Raw genomic sequence first — 21,071 nt, 5'->3', positions numbered from 1 at the left:
GGCCGATGCTCTAACCGCTGAGCCAAACCGGCCAGAGCTGGCCTGCATTTTTATACAACTACCTCATTGTGGTAAAGTATTTGTGATTTCACTGCCTACTTTTGTCACTGGTTTTCATTTATTCATTAATTAATCTAATAGATGGCAGATTTATGTTATAATGAAAAATACAGCATTTTTTCCTTTAAGCACTATACTTTTATTAGAAAAAACATTTATAAAATAAAATATTTTAACATAATATAATTGTTATAATAGTATAATTTACAGATGGCTATGGCAGTAGAAAGGAACATAGCATTTTAGATAAGACTCTTCAAAAGATTTTTGATGTATCCTCACAAAAATCCAGTTAATTATATAAATGATCCTTATTAAATATAAAAAATAAATTTAAAAAATCTCATAATTTACAATGAAATTTCTCATACATGTTTTAACTGAAATTATTGAAGTTCTTTGAATGCATTATGTAAATAAAATATTACAGTATTATATATAATCTTTTATGTAATGTTTCTTTAGCTCATCACTTATGAATGCACTAAGCAAAATAACAGATCAACTAAATTAATTGTATACCCAAGGAGACACATTACTCTACAAGCCCTTCACACTCTTACTTCCTGCTACACACAAATGGTTTCTCAGTTACATATGCAAGGGAGCTTATATACAGTCTATCAATGTCAGGTTGTAGTTTAATTATCATAAATACTTTACTATTAATCATTTCTCCAGTAATTTGTTTTTCCATTAAATTAGTCATGGTCATTAATCATATTTGTAATCTATAATTTTTAAAAAATGAAACCTATATCTATCTTCATATAAAATATGCTTTTCTTATCTTATTACCCACAATTATACTAAGAAAATTCTGTGAGACAAACTTGAAACAACTAGTTTCTTTAAATGTTGTTTCAATATTAATAATGTCCTTGGGTGTATCCATCATTATAATGGATTTTGTCATAACATGATTAAGTGAAGAAGTAATTTGCACTCCTGTAAAATGGTTTTGGTTATGAAGGTAACATACTTCCATCTGGTTCTTTTAGCTAGGGTTTTGCTCTTATAGAGCACACTGATTTTCACAATGCTAAAAGGTATAGAGGACCAGGTTGTTACCAAGTACCATTTATAGATGAAATGTTTACTATCCAGTTTCTATTGGTTATTTTAGACACCTTTACTATTTGTAAAATAGTTCTATATTATATTGCTCCTTGAAAAGATAGATTTGTTTTGTTATTTTAGAACATTATACTGATGTATGCATTTATATTCCAATTATGGTTTTTCAGTTTGAATGTGTATATATATGAATGTGTATATATATATATATATAGGCATAAACAGAGATTTGGATAATGATCAATTCTTTTATTCAGAGAGATGCAAATTAAAACAACAATGAGGTATCACCTCACACCTGTCAGAATGGCCGCCATCAACAAATCATCAAACAACAAGTGTTGGCGAGGGTGTGGAGAAAAGGGGACTCTAGTACACGGCTGGTGGGAATGCAGACTGGTGCAGCCACTGTGGAAAACAATATGGTGTTACTTCAAAAAATTAAAAATTGAACTGCCATTTGACCCAGTGATCCCACTTCTAGGAATATACCCTAAGAAGCCTGAAACACCAATCAGAAAGAATATATGTACCCCCATGTTCATAGCAGCACTATTTACAATAGCTAAGATCTGGAAACAGTCCAAGTGTCCATCGGTAGACGAATGGATAAAAAAGCAGTGGTACATATACACAATGGAGTACAATGCAGCTATGAGAAAGAAAGGTCTTTTATCCTTTGAGATGACATGGAGGGACTTGGAAAGTATTATCCTAAGTGAAACAAGCCAAGCAGAAAAAGACAAATACCACACGATCTCACTTATTTGTGGAATATAATGAACATAACACTCTGAGGAACAGAATATACCCAGAGACGTGGAAGTAGGGTACAGACTGACAACCCTCAGAAGAGGGGGTGTTGGGGAAGAGATAAACCACAGAACTTATATGCATGTACACATAACCAATGGACATGGACAACAAAGCTGGGGATGGGGCGGGGGGGATGGGGAGGAGGGTGTCAATGGGGAAAAAAAGGAGAAACATCTGTAACAAAAATAAAATTTTAAAAAAATTTTATTCCTAGGTCTTAATTTTTTTGCTGCGATGGTAAATGGGATTGTTTTTTTAGTTTCTCTTTCTGTGAGTTCATCATTGGTGTATAAGAATGTCATCAATTTCTTGACATTAATTTTGTATCCTGCTACTTTGCCAAATTCATTTAATTCTAGTAGATTTTTGATGGAGTCTTTAGGGTTTTCTATGTACAATATCATGTCATCTATGAATGACAGTTTCAATTCCTCCTTCCAATTTGGATCTCTTTTATTTTTTCTTCATATCTAATTGCTGCAGCTAAGAATTCCAATACTATGTTGAATAAGAATGGCAAAAGGGGGCATCCCTATTTTGTTTCCATTCTTAAGGGGAATGCTTTTAGTTTTTGTCCACTGAGTATGATGTTGGCTGAAGGTTTTTCATATATGGCTTTTATTGTGTTGAGATATGATCCCTCTATTCCCACACTGCTGAGCGTTTTATTGATTTGCGAATATTGTGCCATCCTTGCATCACTGGGATGAAACCCACTGGGTCATGATGAATAATTTTTTGATGTATTGCTGGATTCGATTTGCTAATATTTTATTAAGGGTTTTGGCATCTGTGTTCATCAGGGATATTCAGCCGTGATTTCTTTAAGGCACTATTTCTACTGAGGCTTGGAAGGCCAGAAGAACAATAACTAGGAAAAAAAGACTCTAGAGTGAAGAAATAGCCCTTGAAAAGGACTTGGTTTGGAAAAGGTGTGTGTTCAAAAAACCTGTACTAAAAAAGTGATGTATTAGATGATTTATCCTATGTTTTAAAAAGAGCAAAACTGGGTATTTCATTCTTCTTCTTCTTCTTATTATTATTATTATGTATATTTTGCAGAAAGTATTCTTATAAAATGGATATTGACTCACCTAACAATTTCGTACAATTGATGCAAAAGCAATGTGAGGCGTTGAATCCACCACAGCCCCGATTAGGGGGGATGCCAGACAGTTACTCACGAATTCGAGGTTAAGGTTATATTTTAAAGGTTATAGGCAATAAAAGCACTCTTCTTATGAATGCCATTTAATCACTAATCATTTCATTAATATAGTGTTGTTTCAACTTTAGAACTGCTTTATAAGTTCATAGATTTCAGTGAGAGTTTGTTATCTTTTTGTATCCCCCAAAATGAAGTCAGTCTTTGATAATGGCCTCAGACAGAGAGGATCCTCGTGTGGAGAGAAAAACAGTACTGCGGAATGTTGAGAGTTCACTCGAAAGCGTATGTCATTCTTACGCTGTCTGCACTTATTATCTTGCTTGGAATATTGTTGATCAAATGAAAATATTTTCAAAGTGGTATTAAAAATAATTTCTACTTTGTTTTCTCGGTTAAATTTTGATTTTTAAAAACTTTATGGGTCATAAGATTGAAAGCTTTCCAGTTAAAATACAAAGTTGTAGAATATATAATAAATCTGTGAGCAAGCTTACAATACAGAATTTGTAAAAATAGTTATTTTACTCCCAGAAGCCAGATTGGCTCTCTGGCTGTCAGATCTCTGCTCATTGGGACGGCTTCCCAAAGTCTCTACCATGAGGTATTCACAGTGCCTCTCAAGGTGCATCATTACCCCTGACTTTTCAGACCTTGTTTTCCACTCGGTTTTATGCTCAATGCACTCTGCGTAGGCTGGTCTCCCAGCTGTATTTGGATTCTAGCTGAACTCCCACCTCAGGCCTCCCCCTGCAACCTGTCAGCGGGCTCATCCCCGAATCATCGCCTGGCTCACTCTCTCAACCTCCACGTTCATTCTCAACTGACCGTCACAGAAGGTGTTCCTTGAGCCGCACAGAGACACCAGCAGCCTTCTCTGCCATAGGACTGCACCCTTGCCACACACTAGTTTTCTTAATTTGCCTGTTTTGTCCCATAATGCTTTCCATTTGACATATACTACATATTAATTTGTTTATTGTCTCTACTATGCCCTATGAGAATAGGAATGTTGTTTATTTCCCCACTTGGATCCCAAATGTCTAGAAAAACTCCATGATCCTAAAAGATTATTAGTGACATATTTGTTCATCAATGAGTTAATCTGGAACTCTATTTATTTAGTGTTTCATTGGGCAATTTTAAGTAATTCACAATTAACTGATGAAAACAAACATTTGACTTTATAGTCACACAAAAATTACAGATTAAAGGAAATTCTCCAGTTTTATTTTAATGGAATAATACTATAGTTGATTTCTTGTGAACTGCATATGCAAATATATTCAATTAGGCTTAATTCATATGATTTGGTGTTTTCATAATCACGGTATTCAAATTTATTTTATAAAATTACAATTAAAAAAACCAGAGGACTGAATTTGTTAGTGAAAATGAGTTGGAGCAAAGCTATTGATTTACTAGGCTGGTTTTAAAGCGATGTAATGAGAAAAGGCTAACACTCTTTATTCAACCTCTTTTCCAGGCTCATTGCTTAGCTGGCTGGGCCTAAACGTTTACTCTGGGTAAAAGGAGAAATGGAGGATACCTCATAACCAGGGTCAGAGTAAAGAATCCTTTCCCACCAACACTGGAGTTCATGGGAAACTTAAGGGAGACATCCTGCTTTTTCTTCCCTTTTCAGGCTTCATGTTGCTTGACCTTATTCGTATAATTCAAGAACCATCTCTCCTAAATCTCATGCATATTCTACTACATTAATGTCTTAGGTCTAGAGGTCAAAGTATAAAATTCAATCTGTTTAATAATAGTCATTTGCTGTGTAGATCAACATCTGGAGCTCAGCAGTCCAAAACAAAGTAGAGGAGTAGATAACAGTGCAAATTCTTGAGCAGCAATATCCAGAGCTGTAGTGAAAGACAGCTGTATGGTGATTGCCAGAGGGAAGGGGGGAATAGTTGGTAGAGAGGGTAAAGGGGGGATAAATGGTGATGGAAGAAGACTTGACTTGGGGTGGTAAACACACAATATAATATGCAGATTATGTACTGTAGAACTGTATACCTGCAACCTATCTAATTTTATGAACCAAAGTCACCCCCATAAATTCAATTCAAAAAATAAAAAAAAATGCCCTGGCCGGTTTGGCTCAGCAGTTGGAGAGTTGGCCTGAGGACCAGAGAGTCCCAGGTTCGGTTTCCACTAGGGGCACATATGAAAAAAAAACCCAAAAAAATAAAAAAGAAAAAAAAAACAAAAGAAAAAAGGAAGGGACTTCCGGTCAAGATGGCGGGTAGGTAAACACGGTATCGCGTCCTCCCACAACCACATCAAAGTTAAAACTAAACGACAGAACAACAATCATTCTAAACTGCCTGACATCCAGCTGAAGGAAGTCCTACGACTACGGAATTACAGCAGCAGCCACACCGAGACTGTAGGAGGGCGGAGGGGACGGGCTGGGCCCACACCCACGTGTGGGGATAAAAATCAGGAGGACACCTCGGCTGGGAAGGTCCTTCCTGAGGACTGAGGGGTCCCCGTCCCACACCAGGCGCCCCGCTCAGGGTCCCAGTGCCAGAAAGAGAATCCCCATCACTTCTGGCTGGAAAACCAGCGGGAACTGAGGCTCAGGGAGGCTGAGGGGCTGGAGCCCCAGGCAGCTCCTTAAAGGGCCCGCGCACGGACTTATCGGACTCTCTCCCTCTAAGCTCGGAGGGGAGGCAGCTCCAGGGGCACCAGAGACACACAGGGAAGAACTGAGCTGTTTGGCACTGGAGCGAGGGCTGGAGAGGGGGCTTTCTCCGGGACAAACGTGCTGTCAGAGGCCTTTGTTCCTTTGGTGAGCCCTTCCCGGGGGCGGCAGACAGTTGCCATATCCGGGACTCCAGCAACTTGGCTCGCACTGGTAGCCCCGCCCTGCTGACTCCCTGAGGCCCCGCCCCACCCCATCCAACTTTTAGGCCCACCCAAGCTGTTGCCAGTTGCTTAACCATAGGATTGGCCTGTCTAGGATCCTGCCTCAGGTTTTCCTAAATTCTTTCAAACAAGCAGCATCTGGTTTCAGCTAGCCCCATACCTCTCGTTAAGTAATACGCTGAAACAAACACAGAGAGGCAGCCAAAATGAGGAGACAAAGAAACAGGTCCCAAATGAAAGAACAGAACAAAACCCCAAGAAAAGAACTAAGCGAAATGGAGATAAGCAACCTAACAGATGCTGAGTTCAAAATACTGCTTATAAGGATGCTTGATGAACTTAGTGAGAACCTCAGCGAACTTAGGGAGGGCCTCAAGAGCATAAAAAAGGATCAGTCAGAAATCATGAATGCACAGTTAGAATTGAAGGAGGTATTAACTGAAATAAAAAATAATTTACACAGCTTCAATAATAGAGCACGTAAATCCAAGGAGCAAACCATCGATTTGGAATATAAGGAAGCAAAAAATGCCCAATCACAACAGCAAAAAGAAAAAAAAATCCAAAAAAATGAGAATAGTGTAAGGAGCCTCTGGGACAACTTCAAGTGTGCCAACATTCGCATCTTGGGGGTGCCAGAAGGAGAAGAGAGAGAACAAGAAATCAAAAACCTGTTTGAAACAATCATGGCAGAAAACTTTCCTAACTTGGTGAAGGAAACAGACATACAAGTCCAGGAAGCACAGAGAGTCCCAAACAAGAGGAACCCCAAGAGGCCCACACCAAGACACATCATCATCCAAATGGAAAAGGTTCGCCCTGGCCGGTTTTGCCCAGCGGTTAGAGCGTCCACCTGCGGTCCTGAGAGACCCGGGTTCGGTTCCCGCTAAGGGCGCGTACCTCGGCTGCAGTTTGTCCCCGGCCCTGGTCGGTTGTGCGGGTGGCAGCCACTCGATGTGTCCCTTCACGTCGATGTTTCTCTCTCTCTCTCTGTTCCTCTCTCTCCCTCCCACTCTACCTGAACAAAAAAAAAAAAAAAAATGGAAAAATGTCCTCGGGTGAGGATAAAAAAAAAAAAAAAAAAATGCAAAAGGTTCAAGAAAAAGAGAGAATCTTAAAAGCAGCAAGAGAGCCCTGGCCGGTTTGGCTCAGCGGTTAGAGCGTTGGCCTGCGGTCCGGAGAGACACGGGTTCGGTTTCCGCTAAGGGCACGTACTTCGGTTGCAGTTTGTCCCCGGCCCTGGTTGGTCGTGCGGGTGGCAGCCACTCGATGTGTCTCTTCACATCGATGTTTCTCTCTCTCTCTCTCTCCCTTCCTCTCTCTCCCTCCCACTCTATCTGTACAAAAAATGGAAAAATATCCTCGGGTGAGGATAAAACAAAAAAAACAAACAAAAAAAAGCAGCAAGAGAAAGGCAGCTAGTTTCCTACAAGGGAGTTCCCATAAGGGTGTCAGCTGATTTCTCAAAGGAAACTTTCAGGCCAGAAGGGAGTGGCAAGAAATATTCAGAGTGATGAAAACCAAGAACCTACAACCAAGATTACTCTATCCTGCAAAGCTGTCATTTAGAATCGATGGCCATATAAAGAGTTTCCCAGACAAGAAAAAGTTAAAGGAGTTCATCACCACCAAACCGTTATTATATGAAATGATAAAGGGTCTTTTTGAAGAAAAAGATAAAATATATGAACAAAAAAAAAATGGCAATGAATACATATCTATCAACAATGGAATCTACAAACAAAATGAACAGGCAGAACAGAAACATTCTCATAGATACAGAGAACATTTTGTTGGTTGCCAGTTGGGAGGGGGGTTGGGCGAATGGGTGAAAAAGGTGAAGAGATTAAGAAGTACAAATTCATTGCTACACTGACAAACCTCAATGGGAAAGGGGTTGCGGGGTGGGAAGAAATAAACCAAAGAACTTATATGCATAACCAATGGACAGAGACAACAGTGTGGGAAAAGGCGGGAGGGGGGTGGGGGTGGGGAGGAGGGGGTCAATGGGGGAAAAATGTGGAACATCTGTAATACATTCTACATTCAACAATAAAGATTAAAAAAAAGAAAAAAGGAAGGAAGGAAGGAAGGAAGGAAGGAAGGAAGGAAGGAAGGAAGGAAGGAAGGAAGGAAGGAAGGAAGGGAGGGAGGGAGGGATATCTGCCCCTGGGGAACCAGCTTTCTAGGCAATTTACAATTCAAAAAAGACTCAGAAGTTAGAAAAAAAAGAGGGCAGGCTGCTAAAACCACTGAGCAATGGACAATAAAATTACAGAACAGTAACTGTGACTTTAGAATAAGATAGAGGTTGAGTTATAGGGTCCAGGTTTTCTGTCTACAAGAATATGCCAGATATTAGCTGTGCCATCATGATTTTAATTAGTAACATGGAAAACAAGGATAAGAATCTAGAGGGTTGTGGTGAAGGCTGAATAAGATTAAATCACCTGTCATGTAATATGTGGATACTGCCTGTTTCTCATCCTTCTTTTGTATTTAAACATGTAGTACAACCTTAGTTAGTACCGGAAAGATAAATGCCATGATTTCAGATATATTCACTAACTCCCACTGTGACATCTTTTTTAAAGAAAATAATCTACACACAGTCTAACAAAACAGTGCAATTAGTTCCATTTTCTGGCTTGATAAGTTTCATAAATGTGATTGCCACCCCTTCACGCACCACTAACACCACTGCGTTGCTTGGCGTTGTTTCTCACCGTCTTGTTCATCAGAGGACACATGGAGGAGTGAGGGAGTTTACAATGACTTTTATTTTCAAAAAAACAGAGGCTGGAAGAGGGTGATTCAAATAAAATGGAGTCACCTGCATCCCCATGCTTTTTTTTTAAATGTTTTTTTCTTCAAATTTTATTAACTTTAAGGACTAGAGAAGTTGAAAATTGACAAATAAAAGTTGAGCAATTTCTATTTTTTTAAACTAAATCTTAGTTGATTTAGACACACAGTGTAGTTTTCCTGTATACTGACAAAGCTCACATTTAGTCATTGTATTATAATATTTTAGGTTATACAAATTAATCTTTAAGGTGGTCATTTGTTTGCAGTGGCCTGAGGAGTATTTGTCAATTGATTTGTATTTTTTTCTTTTTTATGAATTTATTTTTGTTACAGATGTTTCTCCTTTTTTTCCCCCATTGACACCCTCTTCCCCATCCCTCCTACCCAGACCCCAGCTTTTTTGTCCGTGTCCATCGGTTATGTGTACATGCATATAATTTCTGTGGTTTATCTCTTCCCTCCCCCCACCCCCTCTTCTGAGGACTGTCAGTCTGTACCCCACTTCCACGTCATTGGGTATACTCTGTTCCTCAGACTGTTATGTTCATTATATTCCACAAATAACTGAGATCATGTGATATTTGTCTTTCTCTGGTTGGCTTTTTTTGCTTAGGATAATACTCTCCAGGTCCCTCCATGTCATCTCAAAGGATAAGAGATCTTTCTTTCTTACAACTGAATAGTACTCCACTGTGTATATGTACCACAGCATTTTATCCCAATTCTAGGAATATACCCTAAGAAACCTGAAACAGCAATCAGAAAGAATATATGTACCCCCACGTCCATAGCAGCACTATTTACAATAGCTAAGATCTGGAAACAGCCCAAGTGTCTATCAGCAGACGAATGGATAAAAAAGTTGTGGTACATCCCCATGTTTTTTAATAATCCTTTGGCATATGAATTATATGAAATGAAATTACTCATGGTGTACTAAAATGTGTCTCTAGCAATAAAAATAATAAATATGTCTGTATTTAATGCAACAATTAGAAAAGTAAAGGGAGTTAATGACTAAACTAAGAATATGATTGTTTTTCAGTTTTATTGTAAAAAAAAAAAAACATTTCAGGGCCCTTAGAAAATACAATTGATCATTTGGGCCATTCAAAATTGAATGAATTTTTATATTGAAAAATATAGAAGGATAAAATTGAGGCAACAATATTTTAGTTGATTTGCTATTATAATAATCCTTTAAAAATGTGTTGTTACTCTATGACCATATTTCTTTCCTTTTATTATGAGTATAAGCAATTACAAAGTAGTTGTATTCAATAAAATTAATCCCTGAAGTACAGCTGGCACAACTGTACATGATAATACTGAAAAACTACCAAATATCATTTGATGTAAAGTAACTCAAATTTTCCACATGTGAAATAAAAAAAAAAAGATAAATGTTGGGTCCAGGGAAAGACATATCTTGGTGCCTGTGTAAAAAATATTAACTCTTTTTAAAATGTATTTTTCTATTACAGTTAATATACAAAGTTATATTAGTCTCAAGTGCACAAAAACAGTGAGTAGACATTTATATACCATACCAAGTTATTGCCCTGATAAGTCTGGTGCTCAGCTGACACCATACATCGCTATTACAATGTTATTGACTATATCTTCTATGCCATGTTTTACATCCCCATGACAATTTCAATAATTGGCAATTTGTATTTCCTAATCCCTTTTACATTTTTCGGCGATCTTGCCAAACCCCTCCCATCTGGCAACTACCAATCTGTTCTCTTTATCTATACATTTGTTTCTGTTTTGTGTGTTCATTTTGTTTTTTTTAGATTGCACACACACAAAAAGAATTAACATCATTAAAATGTCCATACTACCCAAAGTAATGTTCAGATAGAAATTACCTTAATCTTTATCAAAGTACCAATGGCATTTTTCACAGAAATAAAACAACTAATTCTAAACTTTATATAGAACCTCAAAAACCTTGAATTGCCAAAGCAATCATGATAAAAAAGAACATAGTTGTAGATATCATGCTACCTGATATCGAACTATACTGCAATGTTATTTATAGTAATCAAAACAGCATGGTACGGGCATAAAAACAGACATTAAATGGAACAGAATAAAGAGCCCCAAATAAACCCACAACTATATGGTCAACTAATCAGTGAAAAGGATGCAAGAATATACAATGGAGTAAAAATTGTCTATTCAATAAATGTTGTTGGGACAACTGTTCATGTACATGTAAAAAATAGGAAATAGATCACTTTTTTTTACACCATATATAAAATAAACTCAAAATGGGTCATAGACTTACATGTAAGACCTGAAACCATAAATATAGTCATTAAGCTCTTTGATATCACCTTTAGCAATATATTTTTTTTGGCCATGTCCCCCAGGCAAGGGTAATAAATAAATAAATAGGACTGCTAAACTAAAATATTAACAATTCAATCACACATATCTGAAAGTGTATGTTTTTTTGTGACAGCCTGTGATACTGGCCTGTTTTAGGTTAACACTCCCCCTTCCCCAAAAAAGTAATATCAATAGATAAGATATATAATTTTACTTTGAAAAATTTAGTTTGGAGTTCTCTTTATCGACATTGAAATCCAGGGGACCATTTTAATTCTTGGTAATGTGAAATTAGCGGTTTTAATTTCTCGAAAATTTGTTTGAGCAGACATCCATGATAAATTTGGGAAAATTGACTATTGCATCCGATTCTGTAGAATGTGATCTCTGGGTTTGACTCCTCCTTGTGCACGAGAAAGCGCTGTTAGAGCTGATGGACCCCTGGCGTGAGACTCTGTGCCCAGGAGGCTCATCTCCTCCCTCTGCGGGAACTGGAGGGTGTGGTCTCACAAACTAACTCTAAGCTCTAATTCAAATCCCCTTTCTATTTTACTATCTCACCCTAATTTATAAAAGCAGTCAATCAATAACCACCAGAATTACTCAAAGACCGAAATGCTTTGCATTAATGTCTGAACAAAACAGCTTGCATCAATATCTGCATATAATTTGCATAAATATGTTTTTAAAAGTATTTTAAATTATTTTATATTGTTGACATTTTTTCCTATTGAATGGTACATAAAATGATTAGACTATCCTATTTTATACCTATGCACACATACATATGACACTTACTTATCCTCCCAAACCTCCTTATCTCAGCAAATGGTATTGCTCTCCAAGCAAAGAAACAAACAAAAAAGTACACATCATTTTTTTTTATTTATTTATTTTTAATCCTCACCTGAGGTTATTTTTTTTCTCCATTTATCATTAGATAGAGTGGGAGGGAGAAAGAGAGAGAGAGACAGAGAGAAACATCTATGTGGCTTCATAGACTGGTTGCCTCCCGCACGATCCGACCAGGGTCAGAAACGAACCGCAACCAAGGTACATGCTTTTGACTGGAATCGAACCTGAGACTCATTGGTCTGCAGTCCAATGCTCTAACCGCTGAGCCAAACTGGCCAGGGCAGACATTATTTTTAAATACTCATATTCTCTAGTAGCTCACATTTGATCCCATTAGTTTGTCCTATTATTTCTACCCTCAAAGTAGGTTTCAAATCCTTTCATTTTTCTCTACTTCAATTGTCAAAATCTACCATTCAAACCATTATTGCTTCTCTGCTCTAAATCCAATATCCTTCATAGTCCACTTCCTCCTTCCAGTCTCTCTCCACACAGAAGACAGCATGATCTGTGATACGGCTGGATGACTCTGAGTTTAACACCCAGCTGATCTCCTTGGCTCTGTGTGATTATGTTCCCATTTACCCTCTCTCCCCACAAATTACTTTTCCTCTCCTACCTTGTTCTTCTCTCCAGATTTGTAATTGTTATGCCTGCAGCTCCCTTTGACTAGACTGCTCTTCCACAGGCTATCAGAATGGATCATTTCTTCTCACCCTTGGGAATCAGTTCACCTGTCATCTCCTTGAAGAGGTATTTTCTCATCACCCTAATAAAATAATTCCCAATGGTTGCTAGTAATTATCATGTTATCCTGTTTATTACCTTAGAATTTCATTTTACTATTCACATCATTTCATTGTATATCTTTGCCCCCAAACATGTTTCTTGAAGGGGGTAGTGTAGGCAGGAACAAAAGGACAACAGAAAATGTCTCATTCACCAGCAATTAGAATTTGTTAAAACTGAATATTTGTTAATCAGATGAAATAGATAGTATTTAAATTAACATTTCCTATTAGTATTATAAAACATATTAAACCAAATAATGTGTTCTCATCTTGAATGAAATATTTTATTCATTGACACCACTAGTCACTCTCTGTTCACTTATTTATATAATTTATCATAAATATTAAATATATGTAGTTTTCTCTGTTGACTCTCCCTGACCCCCAAACCATGGCCAATCACAAAATTCAGTAGGCTCTTCCTAGTTAATGTCCTTTAACATTCTTCTTTTCTTACAGCCCCTATGTCAGATACTTATGTACACTTAACCAGTGCTAAAGTTTTTTAATTGATCAGACTACCTGGTTTTATTTTTGTTTCTAAATTGTGCTGCAACATTTTAAGTACATCTTCCAGAGTACTTCTTTCTCCTTGCCATTCTTGTACGCAAAAGGTTTGATCAGTTCTCTGCAATTTACTGGCTAAAGTAGAAACTCCTTTGGCACTCAAGCTGGGCAAAAATACATCTCAAAGTACATTTCTAACTCATTTCCTCCCTTTTCATATAGAAAAATGTGCATGTTCCCAAGGCTACAGGCTAGCTTAATATTCATTCTTCCTATTTAAAATTTGTTTGTCTTTCAGAAAATACTTGAAATCCATCTGTAGCAAGCCCAGCCTATGGTCTGGATTCTTCAATTCATTATCTATAAAAAACCCCAAAATCTCACTCTGGTCATATTTTCATCTGCTCACCTTTCAAAACATTTGCTCTTGCGGTAGGAAGCAGTAGTGAAAGAGCAGCTTTTGTGGGTTTTTTTATTTGTTGTTTTTTTTTTTTTTATCTCACGGAGTTGAGTAAAATCCAAGCACTACTATTTACTGTCTTGGAAAAGTGGTTAGGGAATTTAACAAGTCCGAGCATCGGCATTCTCCATCTGTGTAACTAAACTAATAGCACTTATGTAAGAGGGTGGTTTGGAGGATGAAACCAAGATTAAACACACGTGTACGCACCTCCACGGTGATTCCATCTCCAGTTCTTTCACTGAGGAGTAGCTTTTTTTTTTTCAAGGCTCAACTCAGTTTTCATCTCTTCCAAGGAGGCGTCCAGGATCATGACAGCAGTGTTTGCCTTTTCTCCATATTTCTGAAAAAATGGTTTTCCATTTATTGTGATTATTGTGTCATGTATTCTCTTGATATTAGTTTTATCTGTTGGTTTATTTAAATAGTGCACCAGCATTGACTGAGCACGTGCTACATTTTAGCACTGTACTAGACACTTTACCCACATTAGGAAATGAGCATAATACAGTTTTATCAATGGAAAGACTGAACATGAAATAGACTACCCAGGGTCCCACAGCTTTCTATAGGCCAAGGATTCAAACTCATGTCTAAAAAGTTCATGCTCATGGTTGTTAAAAATGATCACAATTTACGTTTGCTTTGTTTCATACCTTATCATGTCAAAATGACTGTAAATTTCTTGCAACAGCAACACTGTGTACAGTTCTTTAAATCATAATATTTGTTCATAGTTTTACAGTCCAAAATGCTTTTAGGCTACTTTTTTTTTTAATCCTCACCCGAGGGTATTTTTCCATTTTTTGTACAGATAGAATGGGAGGGAGAGAGAGGAAGGGAGAGAGAGAGAAACATCGATGTGAAGGGACACATCGAGTGGCTGCCACCCGCACGACCAACCAGGGCCGGGGACAAACTGCAACCGAAGTACATGCCCTTAGCGGGAACTGAACCCGGGTCTCTCCGGACCGCAGGCCGACACTCTAACCGCTGAGCCAAACTGGCCAGGGCGCTTTTAGGCTACTTTAACTGAATACACGCTCCCCCCAATATTTCAAGTGTATGTATATGCAATTTGTATGTTTAAAGATGAAATTGTCCCTGGCTGGTTTGGCTAGCGGTTAAAGCGTCGGCCTGCGGTCCTGAGAGACCCGGGTTTGGTTCTCGCTAAGGGCATGTACCTCGGTTGCAGTTTGTCCCCGGCTCTGGTCGGTCGTGCAGGTGGCAGCCACTCGATGTGTTCCTTTCACATCGATGTTTCTCTCTCTCTCTCTCTGGTCCTCTCTTTCCCTCCCACTCTACCTGAACAAAAGATGGAAAAATGTCCTCGGGTGAGGATTAAAAAAAAAAAAGATGAAATTGCATGTGTATGTATGTGTATACAAACATATACACATATTTTATTTAAAATGTGTGTGAATATATATAAATTTTATATATGTACACATTTATGTGTGTGTGTAATTTCTATATTTTAAAATAAAATTACTGTGAAGGCTATTTCTATCTATATTTTCTTTTAGTTTTCTAAAACTCCATTGTTAGCATATATATCAGGAGATATACAAACTTTATCCTCTGATAGGCATATGCTTCAGAAAGTTGAATTTAAGTGTCTTAAGCAGAAATCATACTCTTTAATTTCTCAGGAGATCATGAAGCATCACTATGTTGCCATGCCTTCTTGACTTCCTTCCTCATTTGCCACTTTCTTTTCCTTATTTTTCTAGGGGGAAAAACTAATTACAGCTAAAGAAAACAGCTAAAACTGTGGATTATGGAGGGTCCTCATAGTGAACCATAACTTATGCTTAACTTTACAGTCCGAGGAAGTTAGTGTATTTCTCTAAGGCCACGGGAATAATTGAAAAATTCAAGGGATGGTTTTCTGTACTCAAGTTATATAATATAAAAAAAATTTACCCCCTTACTGTTTAAATGTTGATGTTATCTGGGTGAGAAATGAGGCAACTAAGGAATAGACTCTATTTTTCATAGGATAGTCTTATTTGCAATAGAAAAATATCCCAAATATGTAAGTTATTGGTGCTTTAGGGAAAACACTGCTGGTAGACGAAACTCGCATTTACTTGGACTTGTTAAATGCTGCAAGTAATGAGGAATGTAGACAAGTGGTGGTACTTATATTAACAGGAACCTACATTTCATGCAGCTAGTAAATATGTATATATTCAGTGACATGATATGCAGTATTATCGTTTACATTTTGAGTCTAATTCTTGCTGTCTTTATAATTATTATTGATTTTTAGAGAGAGAGAGGGAAACATCTATGTGAGATGGACTGCCTCCTGCACGCCCCCTACTGGCGATCCAGCCTGCAACCTGGACATGTGCCCTGACTGGGAATTAAGCTGACAACTTTTTGGTGTGACCAACTGATCCACACCGGCCAGGGCTAATTCTTGCTGTCTTTATAACCAAAAATATTCATATTCAAAAGCAGTATCAAGAATAGCCACAGAAAAGGTTCCACAGATTAAAAAACAACAATATACCTTTTAAGATCCCTGAGAACCACCTGAGAGAAGCAATGGTTGTGAGGACACTAACTTATTTTATAATTAGAATGAGTCTGCATTGCCCAGAAATAAGAATTATAATTGCAATTTTGAGTAACTGCCTTGAGGAACCTTTGTAATCATCCTGCTGGCTAAAAAGTCTGCAACAGAAAGCCTGTTGAAAATGAGATTAAAAGAAGAAGCTTTTATCCATGAGAGGTGTGGCAAGAGGTTAACTACTTCCCGTGGTTTTCAAAAGGTCAGTCACAGAGTAGGTAAATAATGAAAGTTAATATAATTGGTTATCACAGGTGCTGAAGTATAGTAGAACAGAATAGATCTCTGTGTGAGAAGAATGTCCTGGAACTTTATAGACTGTCAGGACATTTTCTGAAGGCCAGAAGTCTCTTTCCCTGAGAACTTGGCACACTGCAGCATCTGTAAATGAATGTCATAAATTGAAAGAAAATATTAATTTAGATCAAGCTAAATTTGTAATTTATTTGTTGTCCAAAATATTATTCTAAAGTTTTACTAAGACAAACACTTAATACTGCATAGCAGACATTTGATTTTTTTATTCATTATCTTCCCTCTTTATCCCCCCCCCCCATTTCACTTCCCTCATTCTGGCAGAGCCTATATATTTGTTAGATGCTTAATTTCCATCTGCCACAATTACCTAGCCCCAGATTAGTCTAGAGATAGACCACTGATCTTCAAACCTGACCAGATAAATTGTAATCACCTGGATACTTTAAAAAATTAATAATGCCTGGGCCCTAGCATAAATTCTGATTTAATTATTTCAAGCTGGTCACAAGAATTTGCAAGTGAGAAAACTCCCATGTGATTCTAAAAAGTGGGCATGACTGATAATCCATGGACTAGACAGAGTTGTCAAGGAAATGATTTTCCTTTGCCAGTGATGGCCTTTGGCAGGGTCACGTGACCAATTTCTAGCCAAGGAGATTTGAGAAGACATTCCCTTGAAGGTCCCCTGGGAAAGTCTTTCTTATTTTCTTAAAAAAGGAAATCGCAGGAATAGAAAGTTTATTTGGAGCCTGTAGACGTTGATGTTGAAGCAACAATGTTGTGATCAAGAAGTGAACAGGGTAAAAGAAGCCATCACAAAGCCAGCATGGCAACATGGGGAAATGGAGACTTTGGGTTCTTGAGGGCATGTCGTCATGAAGGAAGCAACTCTGCAATTACTATGCGCTTAACCTTGTTAGGGGAGTTTCCTCGTTCACTGGAAACAGCACTCTTGCTGATCTAAGCTTTGATGAAACAAGTTTTGTTAGCTTCTTAAAAGAACAAAACTTATAAAGTCTTTAAATCAGTCAATAATTATTTATTAAGCTTTTGCTGTTTGCCAAGAACTGTTTTAATTGCTGGGGATTACACTGGAGACTAAAACCAAACGAAGAACCCTGTTCTCATGAAATATACTTTTTAGTGTAGGAACTATGAATATAATAAATAATTAAAATATATTTCATAAGCAGAAGTAATAAAGAGGAAAAACAAGTCATCATAGAAGGGCATGGAAAATGCTAAACGGTTATAGTTTGGGGTAGAGTGCCAAAAAAAAAAAAAAAAAAAAAAAAAAGCACTTCTTCTGACTAAGAAGGCGATTTTTGAATGAAGACCTAAAGGAAACAAAACAGTTCCGTGGATGTGACTATAAAGCAAGAGAACAGCAACCCCGACAATTTAAATGAGGAGCGTGCTGACAAGTTCCAGGCACAGCAGGGGCAGGAATGTTGGAGCCCAGTGAATGAGAAGAAGTGTAGAGGTGAAGCTGTATAGGTAAGGGAAACCCACGCAGATCCACAAGAGCCCTATCAACCAGACTGAGGACTTCGGCTGTTACCTTCAGTGACCAGGGAGCCAGAGAAAGCTGTTCATTAGAAAAGTGACATTCTGTCACTTGCATTTTCTAACAGGCTCATTCTTGATGCCCTTTTTTGAATGGTGGCAAAGGATCAGGGAAAAATGAGAAAGAAGTGTACTAGTTAAGAGCTACTGTAATAATCTGAACTTGGTAATTTTGTTGCATCTTGGTAAGGTTGTTACACTTAGGGTGGTGAGACTTGATTAAATTCTGGATAAAATTTGGAAACTGTAGCCAACAAGTATTGGCATTCTATTAAAATTACACATAGTCTCAGATAACAGTAATATTTAATTTCATTAAAAAAACATGTTTTTAGAGGATTAGAGATGTTTCAACTCTATATATTTTCAAGGACTGGGTACTCATTATATCCTCAAAAGAAATAGGAACCTTCCAAGGCGCAGTTCAGAAAGTGCAAATTGGCTCTCACCTTGAATCAGTTGTTTACTTTAGTATCTATTCTCTTGAGTAAATAAGTGGGATCTTGTCTACAAAAATGGAATTAAAACAGAGAGGACAAAATCTGATACCTGTATAAAGCCCTTTGGGGGCAACCGTGAATTAGTATCATTATCTCTCTCTCTCTTTTTTTTAACATTAGAAACAAATTTTTTGTATATCTCAGAAACTTTAATGAATTGTGAAAGTCTTTCACTTACTTATGGACAGTCTTTATCCTAGGAAACTGACTGCCCTCACCGTTTGCGTTGACAAGAATACCTAACGGCCTAAGCTATCTGAAAGGGACTCAAGAAGCTCTAGATCATTGACAGCTTACAGGACACGGGGAGCTCCCAGAATGCAGCACAAATGAATGTATTTACTTATTAACACTTGAGTGATGGGATGGTTGATGCATTCATTCAATAAAAATTTGAGTATGTAATTTGCTGTAGGCTGAATTTTACTTAGAAATATAGAGGAGTGATGAAGAGTGAAGTGTATTTTTCTGCAGTTATTTTAAATGATATGCTGCCACATTTAGATTAAACACATCAAGACTTATGGGGTGCAGTGAACACAGTACTAAGAGGCAAGTTTACAGTGCTTAATGCTTACATTAAAAAAGGAATGTTCTCAATAAATAACCTAAACGTAAGCCTCAAGGGACCAGAACAAGAACAAACTAAACCAAAGTCAGCGAATAAAGAAATAAGACAGGTTAGAGAAGAGAGAAATACAATAGAGAATAGAAAAGCAATTGGTAAAATCAACAAGTTGAAGTGGCAGAGCATGGGGCTGGGCAGCAGCCAGCACGGTGGCCGCGAGAGAGACTAAGTTGCCCAAGAATCTGCTGCACCTGCAGTTCATGCAAAGGGAGCTGGACCCAGAATCCAGGACACAACTGGATTAGGAAGACAGAAAGATCGTTAGTGAAGGGCACTGGTACTTGTCTGCTAGAGCTTCAAAAGAAAGAGTTTCCTAGAAGAGCAGATTTCCTTGGTATGAGAAGACCTTCTCTATGGAAGAATGCCACCCAGAGGACTTCCATAATCCCGAGGCTGAGAAATCAATGTGTCAGGTGGATGCTAAGGACAAAGCAGAAGAAACTGAAGATGAAACGATGGAGCCCAGTGTGTCAGATGAAGAGATGGCTAGAAGATATGAGACCTTGGTGGGGACAGCTGGGAAAAATTCGGCCAAAAAAAGGAGACTGTGCCCATTATGTAGAAGATGAAAATAGGGACATAAAACCAATTAAAGCAAAGAAGATATTCTGAAAACCTTCAAATGAAGAGATATTCGTAATGAATAGACGCAGACAACAGTGAGGTGATGGCCAGAGGTAAGGAGGTGCGGGCTGGCTGGAGGTGGGCAAAGGGGGAACAATAGGGGCATCTGTAATAGTGTCAACAATAAAAATAAAGTTAAAAAATAAAATGAATGCCTTAAGATATAGCTCAGGGATGCTTGTGAGGGTAAACATTTTTTGAAACTCATTCTGGTTTCTCTATAATTATTAATATTGTAATATTTATTTGTAAGGAAATGTATAATTTTGGAAACATGCTGGTTTTGAAACACCTGTATGATGGATGCTATACATCCTTTGCTTAATGGTGTTCATGAAGAGAGAATTTTTAGCCCTTGATCTTCAAAAGTACATAGGTTTATGGTTGCTTCCTAAAGACTTTTTTACCTCCGATTTTAAAAAATAATGCCTCTCTAGTCCCTAACCTTAAATTGACTCATAATTAATAGCAGTATTTAAATTGACCTTTTGCTTACATTTTACTTTCAATTATTATTCATGACAAACCAATTTATACATGCTTTGAAATTAAGTGTTATGAGAAGTTATTATATGTAAATTAATCAAGAACAAATATGCCTCTCCAGCCTGAAGTATTTGCATGCTACCAAGTCATTTTATTGTTTAAACCCTTTAATTAATTTTAAAAATGATAAACATTCTGTAATAAAAAAAAAAAAAGAAATTCAAGAATTATTTTATTGTTGTTGTTAATCCATGGATACATTTTCTATTGGTTTTTTTTTTTTTTAGAGAGAGAGTGGAGGGGAGAGTGGGAGGGGAAAGGGAAGGGGAGAGGAGGAGGGAGAAAGAGAAAGAAAAAGAAAGAGAAATATCAGTGTGAGAGACACACCTCAATTGGTTGCCTCCTTCATGCAGCTCGACCAGGGCAGGAGATTGAACCTACAATGCAGATACGTGCCCTTGACCAGCAATCAAACCCACAGCCTTTCAATGAGTGGACTGACACGCTAACCCCTGAGCCACACTGGCTAAGGCAAGAGTTAATTTTTTTGCAAAGATCTACAAAATCAGCAAACCTTACCTAGACTAAATAAGAAAAGACAGAAGACTCAATATGTAATATTAGAAGTGGAAGTGAAACATTATAGTGGTCACAGAAATAAAAATAATT

General features: G+C 37.5%; 1 pseudogene; it reads left to right on the top strand.

The window, feature by feature from the left end:
- The first annotated feature begins 17,424 nt into the window (after positions 1-17,424).
- LOC118631466 lies at positions 17,425-19,955 on the top strand (annotated as a pseudogene).
- Positions 19,956-21,071: the final 1,116 nt, after the last annotated feature.

The sequence above is a fragment of the Molossus molossus genome, unplaced genomic scaffold (genome assembly GCF_014108415.1).
Source record: "Molossus molossus isolate mMolMol1 unplaced genomic scaffold, mMolMol1.p scaffold_m16_p_16, whole genome shotgun sequence".
In the NCBI taxonomy this organism is placed as follows: domain Eukaryota; kingdom Metazoa; phylum Chordata; class Mammalia; order Chiroptera; family Molossidae; genus Molossus; species Molossus molossus.
This window is presented reverse-complemented; position numbering and strand designations above follow the sequence as displayed.